The sequence below is a fragment of the Procambarus clarkii genome, chromosome 72 (genome assembly GCF_040958095.1).
Source record: "Procambarus clarkii isolate CNS0578487 chromosome 72, FALCON_Pclarkii_2.0, whole genome shotgun sequence".
NCBI classification, from domain to species: Eukaryota; Metazoa; Arthropoda; class Malacostraca; order Decapoda; family Cambaridae; genus Procambarus; species Procambarus clarkii.
The window spans coordinates 28,461,457-28,488,991 of record NC_091221.1 but is presented as its reverse complement, the minus strand read 5'-3'; positions in this window follow the sequence as shown (position 1 = coordinate 28,488,991).

Below are 27,535 nucleotides of genomic sequence, written 5' to 3'. Positions count from 1 at the left end.
GAGGAGGGTAGTGTTGGCGAGGAGGAGGAGGAGGGTAGTGCTGTGGAGGAGGGAGAGGAGGGTAGTATTGTGGACGAGGAAGAGGTGGGTAGTTTTGTGGAGATGGAAGAGGAGGGGTTGTGTTGTGGTGGAGGAAGAGGAGGGGTTGTGTTTTGGAGGAGGAAGAGGAGGGTAGTGCTGTGGAGGAGGAAGAGGAGGGTAGTTTTGTGGAGGAGGAAGAGGAGGGGTAGTGTTGTGGAGGAGGAAGAGGAGAGTAGTGTTGTAGAGGAGGAAGAGGAGGGTAGTGTTGTAAAGGAGGAAGCGGAGGGTAGTGTTGTAGAGGAGGAAGAGTAGGGTAGTGTTGTGGAGGAGGAAGAGTAGGGTAGTGTTGTGGAGGAAGAAGAGGAGGGTAGTGTTGTGGAGGAGGAGGAGGAGGGCTAGTGTTGAGGAGGAGGAAGAGGAGGGTAGTGTTGGCGAGGAGGAGGAGGAGGGTAGTGCTGTGGAGGAGGAAGAGGAGGGTAGTGTTGTGGAGGAGGAAGAGTAGGGTAGTGTTGTAGAGGAGGAAGAGGAGGGTAGTGTTGTAGAGGAGGAAGAGGAGAGTAGTGTTGTAAAGGAGGAAGAGGAGGGTAGTGTTGTAGAGGAGGAAGAGTAGGGTAGTGCTGTGGAGGAGAAAGAGTAGGGTAGTGTTGTGGAGGAAGAGGAGGAGGGTAGTTTCGTGGAGGAGGAAGAGTAGGGTAGTGCTGTGGAGGAGGAAGAGTAGGGTAGTGCTGTGGAGGAGGAAGAGGAGGGTAGTGCTGTGTAGGAGGAAGAGGAGGGTAGTGTTGCGGAGGAGGAAGAGGATGGTAGTTTTGTGGAGGAGGAAAAGAATGTTAGATTTGTGGAGGAGGAAGAGGAGGGTAGTGCTATGGAAAAGGTAGAGGAGGGTAGTGTTGTGGAGGAGGAAGAGGAGGGTAGTGTTGTGGAGGAGGAAGAGGAGGGTAGTGCTGTGGAGGAGGAAGAGGAGGTTAATTTTGTGGAGGAGGAAGAGGAAAGTAGTGTTGTGGAGGAGGAAGAGGAGGGTAGTGTTGTGGAGGAGGAGGAGGAAGAGGAAGGTAGTGTTGTGGAGACGGAAGAAGAGGGTAGTGTTGTGGAGGAGGAAGAGGAGGGTAGTGTTGTAAAGGAGGAAGCGGAGGGTAGTGTTGTAGAGGAGGAAGAGGAGCGTAGTTTTGTGGAGGAGGAAGATGAGGGTAGTGCTGTGGAGGAGTAAGAGGAGGGTAGTGTTGTGGAGGAGGAAGAGGAGGGTAGTGTTATGGAGGAGGAAGAGGAGGGTAGTGTTATTGAAGAGGAAGAGGAGGGTAATGTTGTAAAGGAGGAAGAGGAGCGTAGTTTTGTGGGGGAGGAAGATGAGGGTAGTGCTGTGGAGGAGGAAGAGGAGGGTAGTGTTGTGGAGGAGGAAGAGGAGGGTAGTGTTGTGGAGGAGGAAGAGGAGGGTAGTGCTGTGGAGGAGGAAGAGGAGGGTAATGCTGTGGAGGAGGAAGAGGAGGTAGTTCTGTGGAGGAGGAAGAGTAGGGTAGTGCTGTGGAGGAGGAAGAGGAGGGTAGTGTTGTGGAGGAGGAAGAGTAGGGTATTGTTGTGGAGGAGGAGGAGGAGGGTAGTGTTGTGGAGGAGGAGGAGGAAGAGGAAGGTAGTGTTGTGGAGAAGGAAGAGGAGGGTAGTGTTGTGGAGGAGGAAGAGGAGGGCAGTGTTGAGGAGGAGGAAGAGGAGAGTAGTGTTGTAAAGGAGGAAGCGGAGGGTAGTGTTGTAGAATAGGAAGAGGAGCGTAGTTTTGTGGAGGAGGAAGATGAGGGTAGTGCTGTGGAGGAGTAAGAGGAGGGTAGTGTTGTGGAGGAGGAAGAGGAGGGTAGTGTTGTGGAGGAGGAAGAGGAGGGTAGTGTTGTTGAGGAGGAAGAGGAGAGAACTATTGTAAAGGAGGAAGTGGAGGGTAGTGTTGTAGAGGAGGAAAAGTAGGGTAGTGTTGAGAGGAGGAAGAGTAGGGTAGTGTTGTGGAGGAAGAGGAGGAGGGTAGTGTTGTGGAGGAGGAGGAGGAGGGCAGTGTTGTGGAGGAGGAGGAGGAGGGCTAGTGTTGAGGAGGAGGAAGAGGAGGGTAGTGTTGGCGAGGAGGAGGAGGAGGAGGGTAGTGCTGTGGAGGAGGGAGAGGAGGGTAGTATTGTGTACGAGGAAGAGGTGGGTAGTTTTGTGGAGGAGGAAGAGGAGGGGGTTGTGTTGTGGAGGAGGAAGAGGAGGGGTTGTGTTGTGGAGGAGGAAGAGGAGGGTAGTGCTGTGGAGGAGGAAGAGGAGGGTAGTGCTGTGGAGGAGGAAGAGGAGGGTAGTGTTGCGGAGGAGGAAGAGGAGGGTAGTTTTGTGGAGGAGGAAAAGAATTGTAGATTTGTGGAGGAGGAAGAGGAGGGTAGTGCTGTTTAAGTGGAAGAGGAGGGTAGTGTTGTGGAGGAGGAAGAGGAGGGTAGTGTTGGAGAGGAGGAAGAGTAGGGGAGTGTTGTGGAGGAGGAAGAGTAGGGTAGTGTTGTGGAGGAAGAGGAGGAGGGTAGTTTTGTGGAGGAGGAAGAGGAAAGTAGTGCTGTGGAGGAGGAAGAGGAGGGTAGTGCTGTGGAGGAGGAAGAGGAGGGTAGTGTTGCGGAGGAGGAAGAGGAGGGTAGTTTTGTGGAGGAGGAAAAGAATGGTAGATTTGTGGAGGAGGAAAAGGAGGGTAGTGCTGTGGAAGAGGAAGAGGAGGGTAGTGTTGCGGAGGAGGAAGAGGTGGGTAGTGTTGTGGAGGAGGAAGAAGAGGGTAGTGCTGTGGAGGAGGAAGAGGAGGGTTGTGTTGTTTAGGAGGAAGAGTAGGGTAGTGTTGTGGAGGAGGAAGAGGAGGTTAGTTTTTTGGAAGAGGAAGAGGAAAGTAGTGTTGTGGAGGAAGAGGAGGAGGGTAGTTTTGTGGAGGAGGAAGAGGAGGGTAGTGTTGTGGAGGAGGAGGAGGAGGGTAGTGTTGTGGAGGAGGAAGAGGAGAGTAGTGATGTGGAGGAGGAAAATGAGGGTAGTGTTGTGGAGGAGGAAGAGGAGGGTAGTGTTGTGGAGGAGGAAAAGGAGGGTAATGTTGTGGAGGAGGAAGAGGAGGGTAATGTTGTAAAGGAGGAAGAGGAGCGTAGTTTTGTGGAGGAGGAAGATGAGGGTAGTGCTGTGGAGGAGGAAGAGGAGAATAGTGTTGTGGTGGAGGAAGAGGAGGGTAGTGTTGTGGAGGAGGAAGAGGAGGGTAGTGTTGTGAAGGAGGAAGAGGAGGGTAGTGTTGTGGAGGAGGAAGAGGAGGGTAGTGTTGTGGAGGAGGAAGAGTAGGGTAGTGTTGTAAAGGAGGAAGAGGAGGGTAGTGTTGTGGAGGAGGAAGAGGAGGGTAGTGTTGTAAAGGAGGAGGAGGAAGGTAGTTTTGTGGAGGAGGAAGAGGAGGGTAGTGCTGTGGAGGAGGAAGAGGAGGGTAGTGCTGTGGAGGAGGAAGAGGAGGGTAGTGTTGTAAAGGAGGAAGAGGAGGGTAGTGTTGTGGAGGAGGAAGAGGAGGGTAATGTTGTAAAGGAGGAAGAGGAAGGTAGTTTTGTGGAGGAGGAAGAGGAGGGTAGTGGTGTGGAGGAGGAAGAGGAGGGTAGTGCTGTGGAGAAGGAATAGGAGGGTAGTGTTGTGAAGGAGGAAGAGGAGGGTAGTGTTGTGGAGGAGGAAGAGGAGGGTAGTGTTGTAAAGGAGGAAGAGGAGGGTAGTGTTGTGGAGGAGGAAGAGGAGGGTAGTGTTGTAAAGGAGGAAGAGGAAGGTAGTTTTGTGGAGGAGGAAGAGGAGGGTAGTGCTGTGGAGGAGGAAGAGGAGGGTAGTGCTGTGGAGGAGGAAGAGGAGGGTAGTCTTGTAAAGGAGGAAGAGGAAGGTAGTTTTGTGGAGGAGGAAGAGGAGGGTAGTGCTGTGGAGGAGGAGGAGGAAGGTAGTGTTGTGGAGAAGGAAGAGGAGGTTAGTTTTGTGGAGGAGGAAGAGGAGGGTAGAGCTGTTGAGGAGGAAGAGGAGCGTAGTGTTGTGGAGGAGAAAGAGGAGGGTAGCTTTGTGGAGGAGGAAGAGGAGGGTAGTGCTGTGGAGGAGGAAGAGGAGGGGAGTGCTGTGGAGGAAGAAGAGGAGGGTAGTGTTGTGGAGGAGGAAGAGGAGGGTAGTGCTGTGGAAGAGGAAAAGGAGGGTAGTGTTGTGGAGGAAGAAGAGGAGGGTAGTGTTGTGGAGGAGGAAGGGGAGGGTAGTGTTGTAGCGGAGGAAGAGGAGGGTAGTGTTGTGGAGAAGAAAGAGGAGGGTAGCTTTGTGGAGGAGGAAGAGGAGGGTAGTGCTGTGGAGGAGGAAGAGGAGGGTAGTGCTGTGGAGGAGGAAGAGGAGGGGAGTGCTGTGGAGGAGGAAGAGGAGGGTAGTGTTGTGGAGGAGGAAGAGGAGGGTAGTGCTGTGGAGGAGGAACAGTAGGGTAGTGTTGTGGAGGAAGAGGAAAAGGGAAGTGTTGTGGAGGAGAAGGGTAGTGTTGTGGAAGAGGAGGAGGAGGGAAGTGTTGTGAAGGAGGAGGAGGAGGGTAGTGTTGTGGAGGAGGAAGAGGAGGAGGGTAGTGTTGAGGAGGAGGAGGAAGAGGAGGAGGGTAGTGTTATGGAGGAGGAGGAGGAGGAGGAGGAAGGGTAGTGTTGTTGAGGAGGAAGAGCAGGGTAGTGTTGTGGAGGAGGAGGATGAGGAGGAGGAGGGTAGTGTTGTGGAGGAGGAAGAGGAGGGTTGTGTTGTGGAGGAGGAGAAGGATAGTGTTGTACAAGAGGAAGAGGAGGGTAGTGCTGTAGAGGAAGAGGAGGGTTGTGTTGTGGAGGAGGAAGAGGAGGGTAGTGTTGTGGAGGAGGAAGAGGATGGTAGTGTTGTAGAGGAGGAGGGTAGTGTCGTGGAGGAGGAGGAGGAGGAGGGAAGAGTTGTGAAAGAGGAGGAGGGAAGTGTTGTGGAGGAGGAAGAGGAAGGTAGTGTTGTGGAGAAGGAAGAGGAGGTTAGTTTTGTGGAGGAGGAAGAGGAGGGTAGAGCTGTTGAGGAGGAAGAGGAGGGTAGTGTTGTGGAGGAGAAAGAGGAGGGTAGCTTTGTGGAGGAGGAAGAGGAGGGTAGTGCTGTGGAGGAGGAAGAGGAGGGTAGTGCTGTGGAGGAGGAAGAGGAGGGTAGTGCTGTGGAGGCGGAAGAGGAGGGGAGTGCTGTGGAGGAGGAAGAGGAGGGTAGTGTTGTGGAGGAGGAAGAGGAGGGTAGTGCTGTGGAGGAGGAACAGTAGGGTAGTGTTGTGGAGGAAGAGGAAAAGGGAAGTGTTGTGGAGGAGAAGGGTAGTGTTGTGGAAGAGGAGGAGGAGGGAAGTGTTGTGAAGGAGGAGGAGGAGGGTAGTGTTGTGGAGGAGGAAGAGGAGGAGGGTAGTGTTGAGGAGGAGGAGGAAGAGGAGGAGGGTAGTGTTATGGAGGAGGAGGAGGAGGAAGGGTAGTGTTGTTGAGGAGGAAGAGGAGGGTAGTGTTGTGGAGGAGGAGGATGAGGAGGAGGAGGGTAGTGTTGTGGAGGAGGAAGAGGAGGGTTGTGTTGTGGAGGAGGAGAAGGATAGTGTTGTACAAGAGGAAGAGGAGGGTAGTGCTGTAGAGGAAGAGGAGGGTTGTGTTGTGGAGGAGGAAGAGGAGGGTAGTGTTGTGGAGGAGGAAGAGGATGGTAGTGTTGGAGAGGAGGAGGGTAGTGTCGTGGAGGAGGAAGAGGAGGGTAGTGTTGAGGAGGAGGAAGAGGAGGGTAGTGTTGAGGAGGAGGAAGAGGAGGGTAGTCTTGTGGAGGAGGAAGAGGTGGGTAGTGTTGTGGAGGAGGAAGAGGTGGGTAGAGTTTTGGAGGAAGAGGAAAGTCGTGTTGTGGAGAAGGAGGAAGAGGAGGAGGGTAGTGTTGTGGAGGAGGAGGAGGAGGGTAGTGTTGTGGAGGAGGAGGAGGAGGGGAGTGTTGTGGAGGAGGAGGAGGAGGGTAGTGTTGTGGAGGAGGAGGAGGAGGGTAGTGTTGTGGAGGAGGAGGAGGAGGAGGAGGGTAGTGTTGTGGAGGAAGAAGAAGAGGGTTTTGTTGAAGAGGAAGGTATTGTTGTGGAGGATGAAGAGGAGGGTTGTGTTGTGGAGGAGAAGGAGAAGGGTAGTGTTGTGGAAGAGGAGGAGGAGGGTAGTGTTGTAAAGGAGGAAGAGGAGGGTAGTTTTGTGGAGGAGGAAGAGAAGGGTAGTGCTGTGGAGGAGGAAGAGGAGGGAAGTGTTGTGGAGGAGGAAGAGGAGGGTAGTGTTGTGGAGGAGGAAGAGGAGGGTAGTGCTGTGGAGGAGGAAGAGGAGGGGAGTGTTGTGGAGGAGGAAGAGGAGGGTAGTGTTGTGGAGGAGGAAGAGGAGGGTAGTGCTGTGGAGGAGGAAGAGGAGGGTTGTGCTGAGGAGGAGGAAGAGGAGGGTAGTGTTGCGGAGGAGGAAGAGGAGTGTAGTGTTGTAAAGGAGGAAGAAGAGGGTAGTTTTGTGGAGGAAGAAGAGAAGGGTAGTGCTGTGGAGGAGGAAGAGGAGGGTAGTGTTGTTGGGGAGGAAGAGCAGGGTAGTGTTGCGGAGGAGGGAGAGGAGGGTAGTGTTGTAAAGGAGGAAGAGGAGGGTAGTTTTGTGGAGGAGGAAGAGAAGGGTAATGCTGTGGAGGAGGAAGAGGAGGGTAGTGTTGTGGAGGAGGAAGAGGAGGGTAGTGTTGTGGAGGAGGAAGAGGAGGGTAGTGCTGTGGAGGAGGAAGAGGAGGGTAGTGCTGTGGAGGAGGAAGAGGAGGGCAGTGCTGTGGAGGAGGAAGAGGAGGGTAGTGATGTGGAGGAGCAAGAGGAGGGTAGTGTTGTGGAGGAGGAAGAGGAGGGTTGTGTTGTGAAGGAGGAAGAGGAGGGTTGTGTTGTAGAGGAGGGTATTGTTGTGGAAGAGGAAGAGGAGGGTTGTGTTGTGGAGGAGAAGGAGAAGGGTAGTGTTGTGAAAGAGGAAGAGGAAGGTAGTGTTGTAGAGGAAGAGGAGGGTTGTGTTGTGGAGGAGGAAGAGGAGGGTAGTGTTGTGGAGGAGGAAGAGGAGGGTAGTGTTGTTGAGGAGGAAGAGGAGGGTACTGTTGTGGAGGAGGAAGAGGAGGGAAGTGTTGTGGAGGAGGAAGAGGAGGGTAGTGTTGTAGAGGAAGAAGAGGAGGGTAGTGTTGTGGAGGAGGAAGAGGCGGGAACTGTTTTGGAGGAGGAGAAGGAGGGTAGTGTTTTGGAGGTGGAAGAGGAGGGTTTGTGTAGTGGAGGTGGAAGAGGAGGGTAGTGTTGTGGAGGAGTAGAAGGAGGGTTGTGTTGAGGAGGCCGAAGAGGAGGGTAGTGTTGTGGAGGAGGAAGAGGTGGGTAGTGTTGTGGAGGAAAAGGAGGTGGGTAGTGTTGTGGAGGAGGAAGAGGAGGGTAGTGTTGTAGAGGAAGAAGAGGAGGGTAGTAATGTAGAGGAGGAAGAGGAGAGTAGTGTTCTAGAGGAGGAAGAGGAGAGTAGTGTTGTAAAGGAGGAAGAGGAGGGTAGTGTTGTGGAGGAGGAAGAGGAGGGTAGTGTTGTGGAGGAGATAGAGGAGAGTAGTTTTGTGGAGGAGGAAGAGGAGGGTAGTGTTGTGGAGGATGAAGAGTAGGATAGTGTTGTAGAAGAGGAAGAGGAGGGTAGTGCTGTGGAGGAGGAAGAGGAGGGTTGTGCTGTGGAGGAGGAAGAGGAGGGTAGTGCTGTGGAGGAGGAAGAGGAGGGTAGTGTTGTGGAGGAGGAAGAGGTGGGTAGTTTTGTGGAGGAGGAAGAGGAGGGGTAGTGTTGTTGAGGAGGAAGAGGAGGGTAGTGTTGTGGAGGAGGAAGAGGAGGGTAGTTTTGTGGAGGTGGATGAGAAGGGTAGTGCTGTGGAGGAGGAAGAGGAGGGTAGTGTTGTGGAGGTGGAAGAGTAGGGTAGTGTTGTGGAGGAGGAAGAGGAGGGTAGTGTTGTGGAGAAGGAAGAGGAGGTTAGTTTTGTGCAGGAGGAAGAGGAGGGTAGTGCTGTGGAGGAGGAAGAGGAGGGTAGTGTAGTGGAGGAAGAAGAGGTGGGTAGTGTTGTGGAGGAAGAGGAGGAGGGAAGTGTTGTGGAGAAGGAAGAGGAAGGTCGTGTTGTTGAGGAGGAAGAGGAGGGTAGTGTTGTGGAGGAGGTGGAGGAGGGTAGTGCTGTGGAGGAAGAAGAGGAGGGTAGTGTTGTGGAGGAGGAAGTGGTGGGTAGTTTTGTGGAGGAGGAAATGGAGGGGTAGTGTTGTGGAGGAGGAAGAGGAAGGTAGTGTTGTGGAGGAGGAAGAGGAGGGTAGTTTTGTGGAGGAAGAGAAGGAGGGGTAGTGTTGTAGAGGAGGAAGAGGAGGGTAGTGTTGTAGAGGAGGAAGAGGAGGGTAGTGTTGTAGAGGAGCAAGAGGATGGTAGTGTAGTGGAGGAGGAAGAGGAGGGTAGTGTTGTGGAGGAGGAAGAGGAGGGTAGTGTTGAGGAGGAGAAAGAGGAGGGTAGTGTTGAGGAGGAGGAAGAGGAGGGTAGCACAGTGGAGGAGGAAGAGGAGGGTAGTGTTGTGGAGGAGGAAGAGGAGGGTAGTCTTGTGGAGGAGGGAGAGGAGGGTAGTCTTGTGGAGGAGGAAGAGGTGGGTAGTGTTGTGGAGGAGGAAGAGGTGGGTAGAGTTTTGGAGGAAGAGGAAGAGAGAAGTGTTGTGGAGGAGGAAGAGGTGGGTAGAGTTTTGGAGGAAGAGGAAGGTCGTGTTGTGGAGAAGGAGGAAGAGGAGGAGGGTAGTGTTGTGGAGGAGGAGGAGGAGGGTAGTGTTGTGGAGGAGGAGGAGGAGGGTAGTGTTGTGGAGGAGGAGGAGGAGGAGGAGGAGGGTAGTGTTGTGGAGGAAGAAGAAGAGGGTTTTGTTGAAGAGGAAGGTATTGTTGTGGAGGATGAAGAGGAGGGTTGTGTTGTGGAGGAGAAGGAGAAGGGTAGTGTTGTGGAAGAGGAGGAGGAGGGTAGTGTTGTAAAGGAGGAAGAGGATGGTAGTTTTGTGGAGGAGGAAGAGAAGGGTAGTGCTATGGAGGAGGAAGAGGAGGGAAGTGTTGTGGAGGAGGAAGAGGAGGGTAGTGTTGTGGAGGAGGAAGAGGAGGGTAGTGCTGTGGAGGAGGAAGAGGAGGGTTGTGCTGAGGAGGAGGAAGAGGAGAGTAGTGTTGCGGAGGAGGAAGAGGAGTGTAGTGTTGTAAAGGAGGAAGAGGAGGGTAGTTTTGTGGAGGAAGAAGAGAAGGGTAGTGCTGTGGAGGAGGAAGAGGAGGGTAGTGTTGTTGGTGAGGAAGAGGAGGGTAGTGTTGCGGAGGAGGAAGAGGAGGGTAGTGTTGTAAAGGAGGAAGTGGAGGGTAGTTTTGTGGAGGAGGAAGAGAAGGGTAATGCTGTGGAGGAGGAAGAGGAGGGTAGTGTTGTGGAGGAGGAAGAGGAGGGTAGTGTTGTGGAGGAGGAAGAGGAGGGTAGTGCTGTGGAGGAGGAAGAGGAGGGTAGTGCTGTGGAAGAGGAAGAGGAGGGCAGTGCTGTGGAGGAGGAAGAGGAGGGTAGTGATGTGGAGGAGCAAGGGGAGGGTAGTGTTGTGGAGGAGGAAGAGGAGGGTTGTGTTGTGAAGGAGGAAGAGGAGGGTTGTGTTGTAGAGGAGGGTATTGTTGTGGAAGAGGAAGAGGAGGGTTGTGTTGTGGAGGAGAAGGAGAAGGGTAGTGTTGTGGAAGAGGAAGAGGAGGGTAGTGTTGTAGAGGAAGAGGAGGGTTGTGTTGTGGAGGAGGAAGAGGAGGGTAGTGTTGTGGAGGAGGAAGAGGAGGGTAGTGTTGTTGAGGAGGAAGAGGAGGGTACTGTTGTGGAGGAGGAAGAGGAGGGAAGTGTTGTGGAGGAGGAAGAGGAGGGTAGTGTTGTAGAGGAAGAAGAGGAGGGTAGTGTTGTGGAGGAGGAAGAGGCGGGAACTGTTTTGGAGGAGGAGAAGGAGGGTAGTGTTTTGGAGGTGGAAGAGGAGGGTAGTGTAGTGGAGGTGGAAGAGGAGGGTAGTGTTGTGGAGGAGTAGAAGGAGGGTTGTGTTGAGGAGGCCGAAGAGGAGGGTAGTGTTGTGGAGGAGGAAGAGGTGGGTAGTGTTGTGGAGGAAAAGGAGGAGGGTAGTGTTGTGGAGGAGGAAGAGGAGGGTAGTGTTGTAGAGGAAGAAGAGGAGGGTAGTAATGTAGAGGAGGAAGAGGAGGGTAGTGTTGTGGAGGAGGAAGAGGTGGGTAGTTTTGTGGAGGAGGAAGAGGAGGGGTAGTGTTGTTGAGGAGGAAGAGGAGGGTAGTGTTGTGGAGGAGGAAGAGGAGGGTAGTTTTGTGGAGGTGGATGACAAGGGTAGTGCTGTGGAGGAGGAAGAGGAGGGTAGTGTTGTGGAGGTGGAAGAGTAGGGTAGTGTTGTGGAGGAGGAAGAGGAGGGTAGTGTTGTGGAGAAGGAAGAGGAGGTTAGTTTTGTGCAGGAGGAAGAGGAGGATAGTGCTGTGGAGGAGGAAGAGGATGGTAGTGTAGTGGAGGAAGAAGAGGTGGGTAGTGTTGTGGAGGAAGAGGAGGAGGGAAGTGTTGTGGAGAAGGAAGAGGAAGGTCGTGTTGTTGAGAAGGAAGAGGAGGGTAGTGTTGTGGAGGAGGTGGAGGAGGGTAGTGCTGTGGAGGAAGAAGAGGAGGGTAGTGTTGTGGAGGAGGAAGAGGATGGTAGTTTTGTGGAGGAGGAAGAGAAGGGTAGTGCTGTGGAGGAGGAAGAGGAGGGAAGTGTTGTGGAGGAGGAAGAGGAGGGTAGTGTTGTGGAGGAGAAAGAGGAGGGTAGTGCTGTGGAGGAGGAAAAGGAGGGTTGTGCTGAGGAGGAGGTAGAGGAGAGTAGTGTTGCGGAGGAGGAAGAGGAGTGTAGTGTTGTTAAGGAGGAAGAGGAGGGTAGTTTTGTGGAGGAAGAAGAGAAGGGTAGTGCTGTGGAGGAGGAAGAGGAGGGTAGTGTTGTTGGTGAGGAAGAGGAGGGTAGTGTTGCGGAGGAGGAAGAGGAGGGTAGTGTTGTAAAGGAGGAAGAGGAGGGTAGTTTTGTGGAGGAGGAAGAGAAGGGTAATGCTGTGGAGGAGGAAGAGGAGGGTAGTGTTGTGGAGGAGGAAGAGGAGGGTAGTGTTGTGGAGGAGGAAGAGGAGGGTAGTGCTGTGGAGGAGGAAGAGGAGGGTAGTGCTGTGGAAGAGGAAGAGGAGGGCAGTGCTGTGGAGGAGGAAGAGGAGGGTAGTGATGTGGAGGAGCAAGGGGAGGGTAGTGTTGTGGAGGAGGAAGAGGAGGGTTGTGTTGTGAAGGAGGAAGAGGAGGGTTGTGTTGTAGAGGAGGGTATTGTTGTGGAAGAGGAAGAGTAGGGTTGTGTTGTGGAGGAGAAGGAGAAGGGTAGTGTTGTGGAAGAGGAAGAGGAGGGTAGAGTTGTAGAGGAAGAGGAGGGTTGTGTTGTGGAGGAGGAAGAGGAGGGTAGTGTAGTGGAGGAGGAAGAGGATGGTAGTGTTGTAGAGGAGGAGGGTAGTGTCGTGGAGGAGGAAGAGGAGGGTAGTGTTGAGGAGGAGGAAGAGGAGGGTAGTGTTGAGGAGGAGGAAGAGGAGGGTAGCACAGTATAGGAGGAAGAAGAGGGTAGTGTTGTGGAGGAGGAAGAGGAGGGTAGTCTAGTGGAGGAGGAAGAGGTGGGTAGTGTTGTGGAGGAGGAAGAGGTGGGTAGAGTTTTGGAGGAAGAGGAAGGTCGTGTTGTGGAGAAGGAGGAAGAGGAGGAGGGTAGTGTTGTGGAGGAGGAGGAGGAGGGTAGTGTTGTGGAGGAGGAGGAGGAGGGGAGTGTTGTGGAGGAGGAGGAGGAGGGTAGTGTTGTGGAGGAGGAGGAGGAGGAGGAGGGTAGTGTTGTGGAGGAAGAAGAAGAGGGTTTTGTTGAAGAGGAAGGTATTGTTGTGGAGGATGAAGAGGAGGGTTGTGTTGTGGAGGAGAAGGAGAAGGGTAGTGTTGTGGAAGAGGAGGAGGAGGGTAGTGTTGTAAAGGAGGAAGAGGAGGGTAGTTTTGTGGAGGAGGAAGAGAAGGGTAGTGCTGTGGAGGAGGAAGAGGAGGGAAGTGTTGTGGAGGAGGAAGAGGAGGGTAGTGTTGTGGAGGAGGAAGAGAAGGGTAGTGCTGTGGAGGAGGAAGAGGAGGGAAGTGTTGTGGAGGAGGAAGAGGAGGGTAGTGTTGTGGAGGAGGAAGAGGAGGGTAGTGCTGTGGAGGAGGAAGAGGAGGGTTGTGCTGAGGAGGAGGAAGAGGAGGGTAGTGTTGCGGAGGAGGAAGAGGAGTGTAGTGTTGTAAAGGAGGAAGAAGAGGGTAGTTTTGTGGAGGAAGAAGAGAAGGGTAGTGCTGTGGAGGAGGAAGAGGAGGGTAGTGTTGTTGGGGAGGAAGAGCAGGGTAGTGTTGCGGAGGAGGGAGAGGAGGGTAGTGTTGTAAAGGAGGAAGAGGAGGGTAGTTTTGTGGAGGAGGAAGAGAAGGGTAATGCTGTGGAGGAGGAAGAGGAGGGTAGTGTTGTGGAGGAGGAAGAGGAGGGTAGTGTTGTGGAGGAGGAAGAGGAGGGTAGTGCTGTGGAGGAGGAAGAGGAGGGTAGTGCTGTGGAGGAGGAAGAGGAGGGCAGTGCTGTGGAGGAGGAAGAGGAGGGCAGTGCTGTGGAGGAGGAAGAGGAGGGTAGTGATGTGGAGGAGCAAGAGGAGGGTAGTGTTGTGGAGGAGGAAGAGGAGGGTTGTGTTGTGAAGGAGGAAGAGGAGGGTTGTGTTGTAGAGGAGGGTATTGTTGTGGAAGAGGAAGAGGAGGGTTGTGTTGTGGAGGAGAAGGAGAAGGGTAGTGTTGTGAAAGAGGAAGAGGAGGGTAGTGTTGTAGAGGAAGAGGAGGGTTGTGTTTTGGAGGAGGAAGAGGAGGGTAGTGTTGTGGAGGAGGAAGAGGAGGGTAGTGTTGTTGAGGAGGAAGAGGAGGGTACTGTTGTGGAGGAGGAAGAGGAGGGAAGTGTTGTGGAGGAGGAAGAGAAGGGTAGTGCTGTGGAGGAGGAAGAGGAGGGAAGTGTTGTGGAGTAGGAAGAGGAGGGTAGTGTTGTGGAGGAGGAAGAGGAGGGTAGTGTTGTGGAGGAGGAAGAGGAGGGTAGTGCTGTGAAGGAGGAAGAGGAGGGTAGTGCTGTGGAAGAGGAAGAGGAGGGCAGTGCTGTGGAGGAGGAAGAGGAGGGTAGTGATGTGGAGGAGCAAGGGGAGGGTAGTGTTGTGGAGGAGGAAGAGGAGGGTTGTGTTGTGAAGGAGGAAGAGGAGGGTTGTGTTGTAGAGGAGGGTATTGTTGTGGAAGAGGAAGAGGAGGGTTGTGTTGTGGAGGAGAAGGAGAAGGGTAGTGTTGTGGAAGAGGAAGAGGAGGGTAGTGTTGTAGAGGAAGAGGAGGGTTGTGTTGTGGAGGAGGAAGAGGAGGGTAGTGTTGTGGAGGAGGAAGAGGAGGGTAGTGCTGTGGAGGAGGAAGAGGAGGGTAGTGCTGTGGAGGAGGAAGAGGAGGGTAGTGCTGTGGAGGAGGAAGAGGAGGGCAGTGCTGTGGAGGAGGAAGAGGAGGGTAGTGATGTGGAGGAGCAAGAGGAGGGTAGTGTTGTGGAGGAGGAAGAGGAGGGTTGTGTTGTGAAGGAGGAAGAGGAGGGTTGTGTTGTAGAGGAGGGTATTGTTGTGGAAGAGGAAGAGGAGGGTTGTGTTGTGGAGGAGAAGGAGAAGGGTAGTGTTGTGAAAGAGGAAGAGGAGGGTAGTGTTGTAGAGGAAGAGGAGGGTTGTGTTGTGGAGGAGGAAGAGGAGGGTAGTGTTGTGGAGGAGGAAGAGGAGGGTAGTGTTGTTGAGGAGGAAGAGGAGGGTACTGTTGTGGAGGAGGAAGAGGAGGGAAGTGTTGTGGAGGAGGAAGAGGAGGGTAGTGTTGTAGAGGAAGAAGAGGAGGGTAGTGTTGTGGAGGAGGAAGAGGCGGGAACTGTTTTGGAGGAGGAGAAGGAGGGTAGTGTTTTGGAGGTGGAAGAGGAGGGTTTGTGTAGTGGAGGTGGAAGAGGAGGGTAGTGTTGTGGAGGAGTAGAAGGAGGGTTGTGTTGAGGAGGCCGAAGAGGAGGGTAGTGTTGTGGAGGAGGAAGAGGTGGGTAGTGTTGTGGAGGAAAAGGAGGAGGGTAGTGTTGTGGAGGAGGAAGAGGAGGGTAGTGTTGTAGAGGAAGAAGAGGAGGGTAGTAATGTAGAGGAGGAAGAGGAGAGTAGTGTTCTAGAGGAGGAAGAGGAGAGTAGTGTTGTAAAGGAGGAAGAGGAGGGTAGTGTTGTGGAGGAGGAAGAGGAGGGTAGTGTTGTGGAGGAGATAGAGGAGAGTAGTTTTGTGGAGGAGGAAGAGGAGGGTAGTGTTGTGGAGGATGAAGAGTAGGATAGTGTTGTAGAAGAGGAAGAGGAGGGTAGTGCTGTGGAGGAGGAAGAGGAGGGTTGTGCTGTGGAGGAGGAAGAGGAGGGTAGTGCTGTGGAGGAGGAAGAGGAGGGTAGTGTTGTGGAGGAGGAAGAGGTGGGTAGTTTTGTGGAGGAGGAAGAGGATGGGTAGTGTTGTTGAGGAGGAAGAGGAGGGTAGTGTTGTGGAGGAGGAAGAGGAGGGTAGTTTTGTGGAGGTGGATGAGAAGGGTAGTGCTGTGGAGGAGGAAGAGGAGGGTAGTGTTGTGGAGGTGGAAGAGTAGGGTAGTGTTGTGGAGGAGGAAGAGGAGGGTAGTGTTGTGGAGAAGGAAGAGGAGGTTAGTTTTGTGCAGGAGGAAGAGGAGGGTAGTGCTGTGGAGGAGGAAGAGGAGGGTAGTGTAGTGGAGGAAGAAGAGGTGGGTAGTGTTGTGGAGGAAGAGGAGGAGGGAAGTGTTGTGGAGAAGGAAGAGGAAGGTCGTGTTGTTGAGGAGGAAGAGGAGGGTAGTGTTGTGGAGGAGGTGGAGGAGGGTAGTGCTGTGGAGGAAGAAGAGGAGGGTAGTGTTGTGGAGGAGGAAGTGGTGGGTAGTTTTGTGGAGGAGGAAATGGAGGGGTAGTGTTGTGGAGGAGGAAGAGGAGGGTAATGTTGTGGAGGAGGAAGAGGAGGGTAGTTTTGTGGAGGAAGAGAAGGAGGGGTAGTGTTGTAGAGGAGGAAGAGGAGGGTAGTGTTGTAGAGGAGCAAGAGGAGGGTAGTGTTGTAGAGGAGCAAGAGGAGGGTAGTGTTGTGGAGGAGGAAGAGGAGGGTAGTGTTGTGGAGGAGGAAGAGGAGGGTAGTGTTGAGGAGGTGAAAGAGGAGGGTAGTGTTGAGGAGGAGGAAGAGGAGGGTAGCACAGTGGAGGAGGAAGAGGAGGGTAGTGTTGTGGAGGAGGAAGAGGAGGGTAGTCTTGTGGAGGAGGAAGAGGAGGGTAGTCTTGTGGAGGAGGAAGAGGTGGGTAGTGTTGTGGAGGAGGAAGAGGTGGGTAGAGTTTTGGAGGAAGAGGAAGAGAGAAGTGTTGTGGAGGAGGAAGAGGTGGGTAGAGTTTTGGAGGAAGAGGAAGGTCGTGTTGTGGAGAAGGAGGAAGAGGAGGAGGGTAGTGTTGTGGAGGAGGAGGAGGAGGGTAGTGTTGTGGAGGAGGAGGAGGAGGGTAGTGTTGTGGAGGAGGAGGAGGAGGGTAGTGTTGTGGAGGAGGAGGAGGAGGGTAGTGTTGTGGAGGAGGAGGAGGAGGGTAGTGTTGTGGAGGAGGAGGAGGAGGAGGAGGAGGGTAGTGTTGTGGAGGAAGAAGAAGAGGGTTTTGTTGAAGAGGAAGGTATTGTTGTGGAGGATGAAGAGGAGGGTTGTGTTGTGGAGGAGAAGGAGAAGGGTAGTGTTGTGGAAGAGGAGGAGGAGGGTAGTGTTGTAAAGGAGGAAGAGGATGGTAGTTTTGTGGAGGAGGAAGAGAAGGGTAGTGCTGTGGAGGAGGAAGAGGAGGGAAGTGTTGTGGAGGAGGAAGAGGAGGGTAGTGTTGTGGAGGAGGAAGAGGAGGGTAGTGCTGTGGAGGAGGAAGAGGAGGGTTGTGCTGAGGAGGAGGAAGAGGAGAGTAGTGTTGCGGAGGAGAAAGAGGAGTGTAGTGTTGTAAAGGAGGAAGAGGAGGGTAGTTTTGTGGAGGAAGAAGAGAAGGGTAGTGCTGTGGAGGAGGAAGAGGAGGGTAGTGTTGTTGGTGAGGAAGAGGAGGGTAGTGTTGCGGAGGAGGAAGAGGAGGGTAGTGTTGTAAAGGAGGAAGAGGAGGGTAGTTTTGTGGAGGAGGAAGAGAAGGGTAATGCTGTGGAGGAGGAAGAGGAGGGTAGTGTTGTGGAGGAGGAAGAGGAGGGTAGTGTTGTGGAGGAGGAAGAGGAGGGTAGTGCTGTGGAGGAGGAAGAGGAGGGTAGTGCTATGGAAGAGGAAGAGGAGGGCAGTGCTGTGGAGGAGGAATAGGAGGGTATTGATGTGGAGGAGCAAGGGGAGGGTAGTGTTGTGGAGGAGGAAGAGGAGGGTTGTGTTGTGAAGGAGGAAGAGGAGGGTTGTGTTGTAGAGGAGGGTATTGTTGTGGAAGAGGAAGAGGAGGGTTGTGTTGTGGAGGAGAAGGAGAAGGGTAGTGTTGTGGAAGAGGAAGTGGAGGGTAGTGTTGTAGAGGAAGAGGAGGGTTGTGTTGTGGAGGAGGAAGAGGAGGGTAGTGTTGTGGAGGAGGAAGAGGAGGGTAGTGTTGTTGAGGAGGAAGAGGAGGGTACTGTTGTGGAGGAGGAAGAGGAGGGAAGTGTTGTGGAGGAGGAAGAGGAGGGTAGTGTTGTAGAGGAAGAAGAGGAGGGTAGTGTTGTGGAGGAGGAAGAGGCGGGAACTGTTTTGGAGGAGGAGAAGGAGGGTAGTGTTTTGGAGGTGGAAGAGGAGGGTAGTGTAGTGGAGGTGGAAGAGGAGGGTAGTGTTGTGGAGGAGTAGAAGGAGGGTTGTGTTGAGGAGGCCGAAGAGGAGGGTAGTGTTGTGGAGGAGGAAGAGGTGGGTAGTGTTGTGGAGGAAACGGAGGAGGGTAGTGTTGTGGAGGAGGAAGAGGAGGGTAGTGTTGTAGAGGAAGAAGAGGAGGGTAGTAATGTAGAGGAGGAAGAGGAGGGTAGTGTTGTGGAGGAGGAAGAGGTGGGTAGTTTTGTGGAGGAGGAAGAGGAGGGGTAGTGTTGTTGAGGAGGAAGAGGAGGGTAGTGTTGTGGAGGAGGAAGAGGAGGGTAGTTTTGTGGAGGTGGATGACAAGGGTAGTGCTGTGGAGGAGGAAGAGGAGGGTAGTGTTGTGGAGGTGGAAGAGTAGGGTAGTGTTGTGGAGGAGGAAGAGGAGGGTAGTGTTGTGGAGAAGGAAGAGGAGGTTAGTTTTGTGCAGGAGGAAGAGGAGGGTAGTGCTGTGGAGGAGGAAGAGGATGGTAGTGTAGTGGAGGAAGAAGAGGTGGGTAGTGTTGTGGAGGAAGAGGAGGAGGGAAGTGTTGTGGAGAAGGAAGAGGAAGGTCGTGTTGTTGAGGAGGAAGAGGAGGGTAGTGTTGTGGAGGAGGTGGAGGAGGGTAGTGCTGTGGAGGAAGAAGAGGAGGGTAGTGTTGTGGAGGAGGAAGTGGTGGGTAGTTTTGTGGAGGAGGAAATGGAGGGGTAGTGTTGTGGAGGAGGAAGAGGAGGGTAGTGTTGTGGAGGAGGAAGAGTAGGGTAGTGTTGTGGAGGAGGAAGAGGAGGGTAGTTTTGTGGAGGAAGAGAAGGAGGGGTAGTGTTGTAGAGGAGGAAGAGGAGGGTAGTGTTGTAGAGGAGGAAGAGGAGGGTAGTATTGTAGAGGAGCAAGAGGAGGGTAGTGTTGTGGAGGAGGAAGAGGAGGGTAGTGTTGTGGAGGAGGAAGAGGAGGGTAGTGTTGAGGAGGAGAAAGAGGAGGGTAGTGTTGAGGAGGAGGAAGAGGAGGGTAGCACAGTGGAGGAGGAAGAGGAGGGTAGTGTTGTGGAGGAGGAAGTGGAGGGTAGTCTTGTGGAGGAGGAAGAGGTGGGTAGTGTTGTGGAGGAGGAAGAGGTGGGTAGAGTTTTGGCGGAAGAGGAAGAGAGAAGTGTTGTAGAGGAGGAAGAGGTGGGTAGAGTTTTGGAGGAAGAGGAAGGTCGTGTTGTGGAGAAGGAGGAAGAGGAGGAGGGTAGTGTTGTGGAGGAGGAGGAGGAGGGTAGTGTTGTGGAGGAGGAGGAGGAGGGTAGTGTTGTGGAGGAGGAGGAGGAGGAGGAGGAGGGTAGTGTTGTGGAGGAAGAAGAAGAGGGTTTTGTTGAAGAGGAAGGTATTGTTGTGGAGGATGAAGAGGAGGGTTGTGTTGTGGAGGAGAAGGAGAAGGGTAGTGTTGTGGAAGAGGAGGAGGAGGGTAGTGTTGTAAAGGAGGAAGAGGAGGGTAGTGCTGTGGAGGAGGAAGAGGAGGGTAGTGATGTGGAGGAGCAAGGGGAGGGTAGTGTTGTGGAGGAGGAAGAGGAGGGTAGTGTTGCGGAGGAGGAAGAGGAGGGTTGTGTTGTAAAGGAGGAAGAGGAGGGTAGTTTTGTGGAGGAGGAAGAGAAGGGTAATGCTGAGGAGGAGGAAGAGGAGGGTAGTGTTGTGGAGGAGGAAGAGGAGGGTAGTGTTGTGGAGGAGGAAGAGGAGGGTAGTGCTGTGGAGGAGGAAGAGGAGGGTAGTGCTGTGGAGGAGGAAGAGGAGGGCAGTGCTGTGGAGGAGGAAGAGGAGGGTAGTGATGTGGAGGAGCAAGGGGAGGGTAGTGTTGTGGAGGAGGAAGAGGAGGGTTGTGTTGTGAAGGAGGAAGACGAGGGTTGTGTTGTAGAGGAGGGTATTGTTGTGGAAGAGGAAGAGGAGGGTTGTGTTGTGGAGGAGAAGGAGAAGGGTAGTGTTGTGGAAGAGGAGGGTAGTGTTGTAGAGGAAGAGGAGGGTTGTGTTGTGGAGGAGGAAGAGGAGGGTAGTGTTGTGGAGGAGGAAGAGGAGGGTAGTGTTGTTGAGGAGGAAGAGGAGGGTACTGTTGTCGAGGAGGAAGAGGAGGGAAGTGTTGTGGAGGAGGAAGAGGAGGGTAGTGTTGTAGAGGAAGAAGAGGAGGGTAGTGTTGTGGAGGAGGAAGAGGCGGGAACTGTTTTGGAGGAGGAGAAGGAGGGTAGTGTTTTGGAGGTGGAAGAGGAGGGTAGTGTAGTGGAGGTGGAAGAGGAGGGTAGTGTTGTGGAGGAGTAGAAGGAGGGTTGTGTTGAGGAGGCCGAAGAGGAGGGTAGTGTTGTGGAGGAGGAAGAGGTGGGTAGTGTTGTGGAGGAAAAGGAGGAACGTAGTGTTGTGGAGGAGGAAGAGGAGGGTAGTGTTGTAGAGGAAGAAGAGGAGGGTAGTAATGTAGAGGAGGAAGAGGAGGGTAGTGTTGTGGAAGAGGAAGAGGAGGGTAGTGTTGTGGAGGAGATAGAGGAGGGTAGTTTTGTGGAGGAGGAAGAGGAGGGTAGTGTTGTGGAGGAGGAAGAGTAGGATAGTGTTGTAGAAGAGGAAGAGGAGGGTAGTGCTGTGGAGGAGGAAGAGGAGGGTTGTGCTGTGGAGGAGGAAGAGGAAGGTAGTGCTGTGGAGGAGGAAGAGGAGGGTAGTGTTGTGGAGGAGGAAGAGGTGGGTAGTTTTGTGGAGGAGGAAGAGGAGGGGTAGTGTTGTTGAGGAGGAAGAGGAGGGTAGTGTTGTGGGGGAGGAAGAGGAGGGTAGTTTTGTGGAGGTGGATGAGAAGGGTAGTGCTGTGGAGGAGGAAGAGGAGGGTAGTGTTGTGGAGGTGGAAGAGTAGGGTAGTGTTGTGGAGGAGGAAGAGGAGGGTAGTGTTGTGGAGAAGGAAGAGGAGGTTAGTTTTGTGCAGGAGGAAGAGGAGGGTAGTGCTGTGGAGGAGGAAGAGGAGGGTAGTGTTGTGGAGGAGGAAGAGGAGGGTAGTGTTGTAAAGGAGGAAGAGGAGGGTAGTTTTGTGGAGGAGGAAGAGCAGGGGAGTGCTGTGGAGGAGGAAGAGTAGGGTAGTGTTGTGGAGGAGGAAGAGGAGGGTAGTGCTGTGGAGGAGGAAGAGGAGTGTATTGCTGTGGAGGAGGAAGAGGAGGGTAGTGCTGTAGTGGAGGAAGAGGAGGGTAGTGCTGTGGAGGAATAAGAGGAGGGTTGTGTTGTGGATGAGGAGGAGGAGGAGGAGGGTATTGTTGTGGAGTAGGAAGAGGAGGGTTGTTTTGTGGAGGAGAAGGAGAAAGGTAGTGTTGTGGAAGAGGAAGAGGAGGGTTGTTTTGTGGAGGAGAAGGAGAAGGGTAGTGTTGTGGAAGAGGAAGAGGAGGGTAGTGTTGTAGAGGAAGAGGATGGTTGTGTTGTGGAGGAGGAAGAGGAGGGTAGTGTTGTGGAGGAGGAGGATAGTGTCGTGGAGGAGGAGGAGGACGGAAGTGTTGTGGAGGAGGAGGAGGAGGGAAGTGTTGTGGAGGAGGAAGAGGAGGGTAGTGTTGTGGAAGAAGAAGAGGAGGGTTGTGTTGTGGGGTAGGAAGAGGAGGGAAGTGTTTTGGAGGAGGAGAAGGGTAGTTTTGTGGAGGAGGAAGAGGAGGGTAGTGTTGTGGAGGTGGAAGATGAGGGTAGTGTTGTGGAGGAGGAGGAGGGTTGTGTTGAGGAGGACGAAGAGAAGGGTAGTGTTGTGGAGGAGGAAAAGGTGGATACTGTTGTAGAGAAGGAAGAGGAGAGTAGTGTTGTAGAGGAGGAAGAGGAGAGTAGTGTTGTAAAGAAGAAAGATGAGGGTAGTTTAGTGGAGGAGGAAGACGAGGGTAGTGCTGTGGAGGAGGAAGAGGAGGATAGTGTTGTGGAGGAGGAAGAGGAGGGTAGTGTTTTAGAGGAAGAGGAGAGTAGTGCTGTGGAGGAGGAAGAGGAGGATAGTGTTGTGGAGGAGGAAGAGGAGGGTAGTGTTATAGAGGAAGAGGAGGGTTGTGTTGTGGAGGAGGAAGAGGAGCGTAGTGTTGAGGAGGAGGAAGAGGAGGGTTGTGTTGTGGGGGAGGAAGAGGTGGGAAGTGTTTTGGAGGAGGAGAAGGAGGGTAGTGAAGTAAAGGTGGAAGAGGAGGGTAGTGTTGTAGAGGAGGAAGAGGAGAGTAGTGTTGTAAAGGAGGAAGAGGAGGGTAGTGCTGTGGAGGAGAAAGAGGAGGGTAGTGTTGTAGAGGAGGAAGAGTAGGGTAGTGTTGTGGAGGAGGAAGAGTAAGGTAGTGTTGTGGAGGAAGAGGAGAAGGGTAGTTTTGTGGAGGAGGAAGAGGAGGGTAGTGCTGTGGAGGAGGAAGAGGAGGGTAGTGATGTGGAGGAGGAAGAGGAGGGTAGTGTTGTGGAGGAGGAAGAGGAGGGTAGTGCTGTGGAGGAGGAAGAGGAGGGTAGTGTTGTGGAGGAGGAAGAGTAGGGTAGAGTTGTGGAGGAGGAAGAGGAGGGTAGAGCTGTGGAGGAGGAAGCGGAGGGTAGTGTTGTGGAGGAGGAAGAGGAGGGTAGTGTTGTAAAGGAGGAAGAGGAGGGTAGTTTTGTGGAGGAGGAAGAGAAGGGTAGTGCTGTGGAGGAGGAAGAGGAGGGTAGGGTTATGGAGTAGGAAGAGGAGGGTAGTGTTGTGGAGGAGGAAGAGGAGGGTAGTGTTGTGGAGGAAGAGGAGGGTTGTGTTGTGGAAGAGGAAGAGGAGCGTAGTGTTGTGGAGGAGGAAAAGGAGGGTAGTGTAGTGGAGGTGGAAGAGGAGGGTAGAGTTGTGGAGGAGTAGGAGGAGGGTTGTGTTGAGGAGGACGAAGACGAGGGTAGTGTTGTGGAGGAGAAAAAGGTGGGTAGTGTTGTGGAGGAGCAGGAGGAGGGTAGTGTTGTGGAGCAGGAAGAAGACTGTAGTGTTGTAAAGGAGGAAGAGGAGAGTATTGTTGTAAAGGAGTTAGATGAGGGTAGTGCTGGGGGGAGGAAGAGGATGGTAGTGTTGTAGAGGAAGAAGAGTAGGAAGAGTAGGGTAGTGTTGTGAAGAAGGAAGAGTAAGGTAGTGTTGTGGAGCAAGAGGAGGAGGGTAGTTTTGTGGAGGAGGAAGAGGAGGGTTGTGCTGTGGAGAAGGAACAGGAGGGTAGTGTTGTGGAGGAGGAAAAGGAGGGTAGTGTTGTGGAGGAGGAAGAGGAGGGTAGTGCTTTGGAGGAGGAAGAGGAGTGTAGTGTTGTGGAGGAGGAAGAGTAGGATAGTGTTGTAGAGGAGGAAGAGGAGGGTAGTGCTGTGGAGGAGGAAGAGGAGGGTAGTGCTTTGGAGGAGGAAGAGGAGAGTAGTGTTGTAGAGGAGGAAGAGGAGAATAGTGTTGTAAAGAAGAAAGAGGAGGGTAGTTTTGTGGAGGAGGAAGAGGAGGGTACTGCTGTGGAGGAGGAAGAGGAGGATAGTGTTGTGGAGGAGGAAGAGGAGGGTAGTGTTGTAGAGGAAGAGGAGGGTTGTGTTGTGGAGGAGGAAGAAGAGGGTAGTGTTGTGGAGGAGGAAGAGGAGGGTAGTGTTGTGGAGGAGGAGGGTAGTGTAGTGGAGGAGGAGGAGGAGGGAAGTGTTGTGGAGGAGGAGGAGGAGGGAAGTGTTGTGGAGGAAGAAGAGGAGGGTAGTGTCGTGGAGGAGGAAGAGGAGGGTTGTGTTGTGGGGGAGGAAGAGGAAAGAAGTGTTTTGGAGGAGGAGAAGGAGGGTAGGGCTGTGGAGGAGGAAGAGGAGGGTAGTGTTGTGGAGGAGGAAGAGGAGGGTAGTGTTGTAAAGGAGGAAGAGGAGGGCAGTTTTGAGGAGGAGGAAGAGAAGGGTAGTGCTGTGGAGGAGGAAGAGGAGGGTAGGGTTGTGGAGGAGGAAGAGGAGGGTTGTGTTGTGGAGGAGGAAGAGGAGGGTAGAGCTGTGGAGGAGGAAGAGGAGGGTAGTGCTGTGGAGGAGGAAGAGGAGGGTAGTGCTGTGGAGGAGGAAGAGGAGGGTAGTGTTGTGGAGGAGGAAGAGGTGGGTAGTTTTGTGGAGGAGGAAGAGGAGGGGTAGTGTTTTTGAGGAGGAAGAGGAGGGTAGTGTTGTGGAGGAGGAAGAGGAGGGTAGTTTTGTGGAGGAAGAAGAGGAGGGGTAGTGTTGTGGAGGAGGAAGAGGAGGGTAGAATTGTGGAGGAGGAAGAGGAGGGTAGTGTTGTAGAGGAGGAAGAGTTGGGTAGTGTTGTGGAGGAGGAAGAAGAGGGTAGAGTTGTGAAAAAGGAAGAGGAGGGTAGTGTTGTGGAGGAGGAAGAGGAGGGTAGTGCTGTGGAGGAGGAAGAGGAGTGTAGTGTTGTGGAGGAGGAAGAGGAGGGTAGTGTTGTGGAGGAGGAGGGTAGTGTTGTGGAAGAGGAAGAGGAGGGTAGTTTTGTGGAGGAGGAAGCGGAGGGTAGTTTTGTGAAGGAGGAAGAGGAGGGTAGTGTTGTGGAGGAAGAGGAGGAGCGAAGTGTTGCTGAGGTGGAAGAGGAAGGTAGTGTTGTGGAGGAGGAAGAGGAGGGTAGTGTTGTGGAGGAGGAAGAGGAGGGTAGTGCTGTGTAGGAGGAAGAGGAGGGTAGTGTTGTGGAGGAGGAAGAGGAGGATAGTATGGTGGAGGAAGAAGAGGGTTGTGTTGTGGAGAAGGAAGAAGAGGGTTGTGTTGTGGAGGAGGAGGAGGAGGAGGAGGGTAGTGTTGTGGAGAAGGAAGAGGAGGGTTGGGTTGAAGAGAAGTAAGAGGAGGGCATTGTTGTGGAGGAGGAAGAGGAGGGTTGTGTTGTGGAGGAGAAGGAGAAGGGTAGTTTTGTGGAAGAGGAGGGTAGTGTCGTGGAGGAGGAAGAGGACGGAAGTGTTGTGGAGAAGGAGGAGGAGGGAAGTGTTGTGGAGGAGGAAGAGGAGGGTAGTGTTGTGGAAGAGGAAGAGGAGGGTTGTGTTGTGGGGTAGGAAGAGGAGGGAAGTGTTTTGGAGGAGGAGAAGGAGGGTAGTGTTGTGGAGGTGGAAGATGAGGGTAGTGTTGTAGAGGAGGTGGGTTGTGTTGAGGAGGACGAAGAGAAGGGTAGTGTTGTGGAGGAGGAAGAGGTGGGTAGTGTTGAAGAGAAGGAGGAGGAGGAGGAGGAGGAGGAGGAGGAGGGTAGTGTTGTGGAAGAGGAAGAGGAGGGTAGTGTTGTAGAGGATGAAGATTAGGGTAGTAATGTAGAGGAGGAAGAGGAGAGTAGTGTTGTAGAGGAGGAAGAGGAGAATAGTGTTGTAAAGAAGAAAGAGGAGGGTAGTTTTGTGGAGGAGGAAGAAGAGGGTACTGCTGTGGAGGAGGAAGAGGAGGATAGTGTTGTGGAGGAGGAAGAGGAGGGTAGTGTTGTAGAGGAAGAGGAGGGTTGTGTTGTGGAGGAGGAAGAAGAGGGTAGTGTTGTGGAGAAGGAAGAGGAGGGTAGTGTTGTGGAGGAGGAGGGTAGAGTAGTGGAGGAGGAGGAGGAGGGAATTGTTGTGGAGGAGGAGGAGGAGGGAAGTGTTGTGGAGGAAGAAGAGGAGGGAAGTGTCGTGGAGGAGGAAGAGGAGGGTTGTGTTGTGGGGAGGAAGAGGAAAGAAGTGTTTTGGAGGAGGAGAAGGAGGGTAGGGCTGTGGAAGAGGAAGAGGAGGGTAGTGTTGTGGAGGAGGAAGAGGAGGGTAGTGTTGTGAAAAAGATAGAGGAGGGTAGTGTTGTGGAGGAGGAAGAGGAGGGTAGTGCTGTGGAGGAGGAAGAGGAGTTTAGTGTTGAGGAGGAGGAAGAGGTGGGTAGTTTTGTGGAGGAGGAAGAGGAGGGTAGGGTTGTGGAGGAGGAAGAGGAGGGTTGTGTTGTGGAGGAGGAAGAGGAGGGTAGAGCTGTGGAGGAGGAAGAGGAGGGTAGTGCTGTGGAGGAGGAAGAGGAGGGTAGTGCTGTGGAGGAGGAAGAGGAGTGTAGTGTTGAGGAGGAGGAAGAGGTGGGTAGTTTTGTGGAGGAGGAAGAGGAGGGGTAGTGTTTTTGAGGAGGAAGAGGCGGGTAGTGTTGTGGAGGAGGAAGAGGAGGGTAGTTTTGTGGAGGAAGAGGAGGAGGGGTAGTGTTGTGGAGGAGGAAGAGGAGGGTAGTGTTGTGGAGGAGGAAGAGGAGGGTAGTGTTGTAGAGGAGGAAGAGTTGGGTAGTGTTGTGGAGGAGGAAGAGGAGGGTAGAGTTGTGAAAAAGATAGAGGAGGGTAGTGTTGTGGAGGAGGAAGAGGAGGGTAGTGCTGTGGAGGAGGAAGAGGAGTTTAGTGTTGTGGAGGAGGAAGAGGAGGGTAGTGTTGTGGTGGAGGAAGAGGAGGGTAGTGTTGTGTAGGAAGAGAAGGAGGGAAGTGTTGCTGAGGTGGAAGAGGAAGGTAGTGTTGTGGAGGAGGAAGAGGAGGGTAGTGTTGTGGAGGAGGAAGAGGAGGGTAGTGCTGTGGAGGAGGAAGAGGAGGGTAGTGTTGTGGAGGAGGAAGAGGAGGGTAGTGTTGTAAAGGAGGAAGAGGCGTGTAGTTTTGTGGAGGAGGAAGAGAAGGGTAGTGCTGTGGAGGAGGAAGAGGAGGGTAGTGCTGTGGGGGAGGAAGAGGAGGGTAGTGTTGTAGAGGAGGAAGAGGAGGGTAGTGTTGTGGAGGAGGAAGAGGTGGGTAGTGTTGTGAAGGAAGAGGAACAGGGAAGTGTTGTGGAGGAGGAAGAGGAAGGTCGTGTTGTGGAGGAGGAGGAGGATTAGGAGGAGGGAAGTTTTGTGCAGGAGGAAGAAGAGGGTAGTGTTGTCGAGGAGGAGGAAAAGGGAAGTGTTGTGGAGAAGGAAGTGGAGGGGAGTGTTGTGGAAGAAGAAGAGGACGATAGTGTTGTGGAGGAGGAGGAGGATGGTTGTGTAGTGGAGGAGGAAGAGGAGGGTAGTGTTGTGATGGAGGAAGAGGAGGGTAGTGTTGTGTAGGAGGAAGAGGAGGGTAGTGTTGTGGAAGATGAAGCGTAAAGTAGTGTTGTGGAGAAGGAAGAGGAGGGTAGTGTTGCGGTGGAGGAGGAGGAGGAGGTTAGTGTTTTGGAGGAGGAAGAGGAGGATAGTGCGGTGGAGGAAGAAGAGGGTTGTGTTTTTGGAGAAGGAAAAAGAGGGTTGTGTTCTGGAGGAGGAGGAGGAGGAGGAGGGTAGTGTTGTGGAAGAGGAAGAGGAGGGTTGGGTTAAAGAGAAGTAAGAGGAGGGTATTGTTGTGGAGGAGGAAGTGGAGGGTAGTGTTGTGGAGGAGAAGGAGAAGGGTAGTATTGTGGAAGAGGAAGAGGAGGGTAGTGTTGTAGAGGAAGAGGAGGGTTGTGTTGTGGAGGAGGAAGAGAAGAGTAGTGTTGTGGAAGAGGAGGGTAGTGTCGTGGAGGAGGAAGACGACGAAAGTGTTGTGGAGGAGGAGGAGGAGGGAAGTGTTGTGGAGGAGGAAGAGGAGGGTAGTGTTGTGGAAGAGGAAGAGGAGGGTTGTGTTGTGGGGTAGGAAGAGGAGGGAAGTGTTTTGGAGGAGGAGAAGGAGGGTAGTGTTGTGGAGGTGGAAGATGAGGGTAGTGTTGTGGAGGAGGAGGAGGAGGGTTGTGTTGAGGAGGATGAAGAGAAGGGTAGTGTTGTGGAGGAGGAAGAGGTGAGTAGTGTTGAACAGAATGAGGAGGAGGAGGAGGAGGAGGAGGGTAGTGTTGTGGAAGAGGAAGAGGAGGGTAGTGTTGTAGAGGAGGAAGATTAGGGTAGTAATGTAGAGGAGGAAGAGGAGGGTAGTGTTGTGGAGGAGGAGGGTAGTGTAGTGGAAGAGGAGGAGGAGGGAGGTGTTGTGGAGGAGGAGGAGGAGGGAAGTGTTGTGGAGGAAGAAGAGGAGGGTAGTGTCGTGGAGGAGAAAGAGGAGGGTTGTGTTGTGGGGGAGGAAGTGGAAAGAAGTGTTTTGGAGGAGGAGAAGGAGGGTAGGGCTGTGGAGGAGGAAGAGGAGGGTAGTGTTGTGGAGGAGGAAGAGGAGGGTAGTGTTGTAAAGGAGGAGGAGGAGGGTAGTTTTGAGTAGGAGGAAGAGAAGGGTAGTGCTGTGGAGGAGGAAGAGGAGGGTAGGGTTGTGGAGGAGGAAGAGAAGGGTAGTGTTGTGGAGGAGGAAGAGGAGGGTAGTGCTGTGGAGGAGGAAGAGGAGGGTAGTGCTGGGGAGGAGGAAGAGGAGGGTAGTGCTGTGGAGGAGGAAGAGGAGGGTAGTGTTGTGGAGGAGGAAGAGGTGGGTAGTTTTGTGTAGGAGGAAGAGGAGGGGTAGTGTTTTTGAGGAGGAAGAGGAGGGTAGTGTTGTGGAGGAGGAAGAGGAGGGAAGTTTTGTGGAGGAGGAAGAGGAGGGTACTGCTGTGGAGGAGGAAGAGGAGGATAGTGTTGTGGAGGAGGAAGAGGAGGGTAGTGTTGTAGAGGAAGAGGAGGGTTGTGTTGTGGAGGAGGAAGAGGAGGATAGTGTTGTGGAGGAGGAAGAGGAGGGTAGTGTTGTGGAGGAGGAGGGTAGTGTAGTGGAGGAGGAGAAGGAGGGAAGTGTTGTGGAGGAGGAGGAGGAGGGAAGTGTTGTGGAGGAAGAAGAGGAGGGTAGTGTCGTGGAGGAGAAAGAGGAGGGTTGTGTTGTGGGGGAGGAAGAGGAAAGAAGTGTTTTGGAGGAGGAGAAG